Genomic DNA, 6,115 nt, shown 5'->3' with positions numbered 1-6,115 from the left:
TAAAAAAAGCTAAAGTAGATAAAGAGAAATACTTTTAACTGATGGTATATGGAGGGGATTATAATCAATGTAATGAAACAAGTTATATGAATTGTTTAATGTGAAACTGATGATGTGCCCTGTAAACTTTCACTCAATCCACAATAAAAACCTTAAAAAAAAAAAAAAAGTTTACACAACAAATTAGGTTCTACACATATCGTTCAGTAAGTGCTTGTAATGTTTTTCACCACGTGACAACATTCTCTTTATTTCCATTCTGGTTGTTCCATTTCCATTAATCTAGCTTCCCTCCCACTCCCCCCTTACCATCTCATCTTTCTTTTAGGATAAACATTAATCATTTGCTCTCAAACAGACGATTTTAAAAGAGTTCAGTACTCAGTGATGGTGGTGGTTGTGTGCTGTGGAGTCGGTTCTTACTCATAGCAACCCTACATAGGGTTTCTGAGGCTGTAACTTTATGGGAGCAGAAAGCCTCATCTTTCTCCTGCAGAACAGCTGGAGTTTTGAATTGCTACCTCTGAGGTTAATGGCCTGATTCATAATCACTATGCTACCAGTACTCAGTGTTGTTGTTGGTAAGTACCATGGAGTTGGTTCAGACTCATAGTGACCCTGCACAGGGTTTCCGAAGCTATAAATCTTTATGGGAGCAGACCGCTTCATCTTTCTCCCGCAGAACTGCTGATAGTTTCGAACTGCTGACCTTGAGGTTAGCAGCCCGACTCATAACCACTATGCTACCAGAGTACTCAGTAGATGACATTGTTTATTTTATCATCCAATCTGTTATTTAGCTAAAAGGTATCTTCTGGAGTGGTATGAGTTCTGAGTTTAAAGAGTAGTCTCTACCAGTCCAGTGAGTCTGGCCTTTTGTTTTTTGAAGAATTTGAAGTTTGTTCTACATTTTTCTTACAGACTATCTATTGTGTATAGCAGTTGGCTCTGGAGTACCACTAGGACTTTTGATCTCAGGATAGATAAGGACAGTAATGGTGTGGGCTATTAGTCCTCTAGAGTAGCTTCTTCTTTGAGGCTTTCCTCCTTTCTCTTTAGCTCCGGATGAACAGAGTTTAAGTTTTTAATAACCCAGACACTACTCACCAAGCTAGGATGCCAATCATAATATGTTTTATGTTATTATTTTTCATTAACAAAATCATAGAAGAAAAGCTTTTCATTCTCAAACACAATTCCAGCTGGCCTTGTGTGATACTAGACACAGCAAGTTAACAGCCATGGTGTCTGGTTTTGAGCTTTTAGACAACACAAATAGACAGACATGGGTAGAAAGCATGGAGCACTCTCCCACCTCTGAGCACTTACAGAAGCAGAAACTCTCAGTGTTCACTGTCCTCCTGATCACTCCTCAGAGGACCCCACCCTCTGGTTTGCTGAGAAAATAAGAGCCACCAGGCAGGAACAGCCTCAACTTCCTACTATCAGATCTGAAGCCTCTCTTTGCCATTCCCCTTTTCCGAGTGGAGGTGTGCTCAGGCCATCAAGGCCAGGCTTCCTCAATTAGGCTCATGACCCCTGTCCTCTTGCTTCCACAGGACCCTCACACTAACCATCATCCTGGATAACTTCGTTTTCAGACTTTCTTTCTCCTGACTTCTTCCAACTGACACATTGTTGTTGCTACGTGCCATCAAGTTGGTTCTGACTCAGAAGGACCCTGTGACAGAGTAGGCCTGCCCTGCAGGGTTTCCAAGGCTGTGATCTGTACGGAGGGAGCATGGTGGCTCTGTAAGACCAGCAGTGGTTCAAGCCCATCAGTTGCTCTGCAGGAGAAAGATGAGGCTTTGTAGAAAGATTTACAATCTCAGAAACCCTATACAAGGTCGGTATGAGTTGGAACAAATTTGATGGCACTGAACAACAACAAATGTTTATGGAAGCAGATTGCTGGGATTGAACCCTAGGCCTTTAGGTTAGCAACTAAGTGCTTAACCACTAGGCCACCAGAACTCCTTCAAAATCCATCAAACTCAACAAAATGTGGACTTTTTTCACCTATATTAATTAGGAAATAGGTTTGACTGCTATAAAAGACCTAAAGTAACAGAAAGGAAATAGATGAAAGTATACTTGTTTTTCATGTAAATGTCCAGCATACGCCCAGGGTTGATAGGGCAGCACTATGGTGCCAGGACCTCCTCTCCTTAGGCTCACAGCTGGTTCCACCATCCCTAGTGTCTGCACAGTTCATTTATAACCCACATTCCTACCACCATCTAGGACAGAGGGCGGGGGAACCCCTTCCATTTCAGGGTATGATTTCTACTCACAAGCCAATGGGCCAGAACTTGGTAATATGACCACACAGAATTGTAAAAGAAGCTGACAAACAAAGCCATTATATTGGCATCCAGCTAATCATGGAGGTTAGATTATTATAGAATAAAGAGATCTGCAACTGAGAGGAAAGGAGTCTTCATATCACGGATCAAGCCTATCCCCTCAGTACATAGGGTTGATAGAGACAGACAACTTAGACATTGGCTACCTAAAGGGGTGGGGGTGGGGGGCATGAAGTGGCTGGCTTACAAATTTGCAAAAGGGAGTTCAGTTTCAGAGCAAGAGGGGGAAGGTAAAATCACCACTGAATGTTCTCATCGTGTCCAGAGAGGTCTGGTGAAAGGAGATGGGGATAAAATTCCTTTGATTCAATAGTAATTGTTATCATGACTAATTGCAATGATCACAACTGTAAAGGTACAAGATGTATAACAAAAAGGAAGTAGTTCGTCTTACATTCCAGGAAAAGAGGACCCTAGGACAATCGAGAGGGAAGAGCATGAGTGGAACATTGGATCCTAACCAGAGAAGCATCGACACCAGAGATGGAGGCAGAGGTGATGGCATGGAGAGATACAGCAGCTGAGGACTCTGGACTCATAGTAAGAGAAAGGCTGTGTGCTGGGGGCAGGAGGCTGGCTTGCAAAATGTGCCCTTTGATTTTTTAAAAAAAATTATATATTCCTGTGTGCTTTTGTGTACATAAAAAAAAAAAAAATTAAAGCTTTTTTTGTTTGAAAAAAGAGAGAGAGAGAGAGAAATGGATGTTAGAGCACAATAAACAACTTTTACAACCCTACACCACATCCTGTCCAAGTAAAACCCAATCTCCATTTTCTTTCTCTTGGCCTGACTTTTCAAATGAGTTGTCCACACTCATTATCTCTATTTCCTCCTTGTGCATGTACAAAACAAAGTTATAGAGTCCATGTCAGACCTCCTCCGGCTTCATAAGGAAGATTAAAATCCACATCAGCCCAAGGCTGGTTCCTATGATGCAGAGATAAGACATGCTCCACTGTCTAACCTTAACCCGATTCTGACACCCGTCATCCCTCCCATGACTCTCTCATTTTCTGCAGGTTCGATAATCCATTGAAGCGGCCACACAGAACTCACATACGATACACCCAATTATGGAGTTTATTAAGGAAGCTAACAAGGTACAATTCAGAATCAGAAACAACTCAGGATATAGCAGTTCTACAGTCAGGGGCATCTCTTCTCAGCCATGCTTCAGACACATCTCTCTGGTCCTCTGCCTCTGCCCTACTCAGGCAAGTGCTACAAGCTCTGTTGGCTCTGCGGATAAATACGCAAAGGGCAACCAATTCTGCAAGCCAGCTTCTTGCCTGAAGGTACTCAGCTTTCCTTCTTCTGTGGACCTGGAAGCCTGCTGCTCTGTCACTCTATGTTGCTGTCTCTGCTGCCACCACTTGTCCTAGGAAGGACCCCATGAACTAAAGGACATGTTGTGCTTATGGCTCTCCTTTATGGTCTTGAGATCCTCTTCCGTGCTTCTGAGATGACCCCTTTTAAACCTAGCAAGATGACAAAACTAACGGATCCCCACATTAGAGTCCATACATTGGCCAAGTGGCAGCATCAATGGACTCAAGCGTGGCAACAGCAGTAAGGTTGGCCCAGGATCGGGCATAAGGTTGCTATGGGTTGGCACCGACTTGATGGCACCTAACAACAACAAAATCCTATTTGCATGGTCCCACCCAATCATTTGGTGGTAGTTACAAATATCATGGTAGAAGAATCATAGTCTGGAGATTGAAAATGAGAATATTCTAGAATAGCCAAGTCCCCAAAGGTGGTAGATAGTAGGGATAGGGTAGGCTACTTGAGGAGATCATGTATGAGAAGGTGAGATCCAGGGACCAGGTCAAGCCAGAGAGGCATGATCTTCAAGGTCTCCAGGAACATGCTGAGCCAGGAGAAGTGCTGAAAGTATGACCAGGAGGGAAAACAGACCAGAGGCTGTAAGGAATTGAATCTTGTGTCAAACCAAAGGGAGGAGGTTAGGGCATAAAGACTGTCAAGGCAATGAGATAAGCAGCCCAACATGGGTGGGAGAAGGGTCAGGGAAGCCAGACAGGAGGCAGTGAGAGCGGGCTTTTCAAATTCCTGATCTGCCAGTTCTTTGGGAACATGGATAATTGTTGTTGTTATGTGCTGTGGAGTTGGTTCCGACTCATAGCAGGTTTTCCGAGGCTATAAATCTTTACGGGAGCAGAATGACTCATCTTTCCCCTGTGGAACAGTTGGTAGTTTCGAACTGCTGGCCTTGCGGCTCGCAACCTGACTCGTAACGACTACACTACCAGAGCTCCTTACATGGATAATAGGGGGTATGCTTTTCGCTTGCTGCCAGGTGTGTTTTCCCAGAGTGAGGTAGCCTCTAACAAAGGCAATACAGACTAGGTCAACATTTCTATGCACACTGGTTCCTCTGTGTAGATCTGTTGTGAGGTGTGGTGTTTATAAAGTATGCAGTGAACGAGGAAGAGAGTACCATAAAATGTTCCTAATTGCCCACATACTTTCTGTTCTAATTTCAAACTCCAATTGTTCATACTGATCATTCTATTTTTATTTACCCTATTCTTATGCAACTTAGCCTTGTGTTTTAGGATTTTCTGTGTGTGCCCATTGTGCCCTCCCCCACTGAGATATTGTCATAAGCACACTATGTAAGACACACATGCTATTTGCGTAAAAATCCGATACACCTCTATGAACTTGATGAGAGCCCTAGTAGCCCAACTGGTTAACCACTCAGGTCTAACAGAAAGGTTGGTGGTTTGAACCCATCCACTGGATCTTTGGGAGATCAGATCTGGCAATCTACTTCTGCAAAGGTTACAGAGGAAACCCTATGGGAAAGTTCTACTCTATCTTATAGTGTTGCTGTGAGCGTAAAACAACTAGATAGAACCTAAGAACAGCAACAAAACCTTGAATATGTCCATGTTTTTCTGAAAATATATATACAAGTCAGGGTAGCTTAGGTTATGCTGTACTAACAGATGATGTGCTTTTGTACATGTCTGTCTTGGAAGCTGTGGTCTCTCCTCAATTGTTCTTACTCAGGAACCCATGCTGGCAGAGTAGCTGACATCAGGAGTGGTGACAATAACAATGTTGGAAAAAGGAAAAGGTGGAAATCTGTGAATTAACTCTTCAGCCTGGAAGTAGCCCATCACTTCCCATACACATTCCTTTGGCCCCTCAAAGTCACATGGCCTCATTAAGATGACAGGGAAAAGAAACTGGAACCCTCATTCATTGCTGGTGGGCATGTAAAATGGTGCATCCACGATGGAGAACAGTAGGCAGTCCCTCTAAAAGTTGAACATAGCACTATCATATGAGCTAGTCCTAGGGAGATACATAGAAGAAATGAAGGCAGGAATGCAAACAGAAACTATATGCCAATGTTCACTGCAGCAATTGTCACCATAGCCTAGTGGTGGAAACAAGTGAAATGTCTATCAACAGATGTATGGATAAATAGACTGTAATATACATATGAGTGCATACAATGAGTATGTACTCAGCCACAAAGAAAAATGAAGTCCCGATGTATGCCACAACATGGATGAAGCTTGAAAACAACATGCTGAGTGAAATAAATCAGTTGCAAAAGGCAGAGCAAATCTGCCTTGGAAGAAGTAGAGTCTGAATGTTCCTTAGAATCAAGCATGGCGAAACTTCATCTCATGTGCTTTGGACATGTTATGAGGGACAGGTCCCTGGAGAAGGGCATCTTGGTAAAGTAGAGAGGAAGACCCTCAAAAGA

Source organism: Chrysochloris asiatica, unplaced genomic scaffold (genome assembly GCF_000296735.1).
Source record: "Chrysochloris asiatica unplaced genomic scaffold, ChrAsi1.0 scaffold00052, whole genome shotgun sequence".
Lineage (NCBI taxonomy): Eukaryota > Metazoa > Chordata > Mammalia > Afrosoricida > Chrysochloridae > Chrysochloris > Chrysochloris asiatica.
This window is presented reverse-complemented; position numbering follows the sequence as displayed.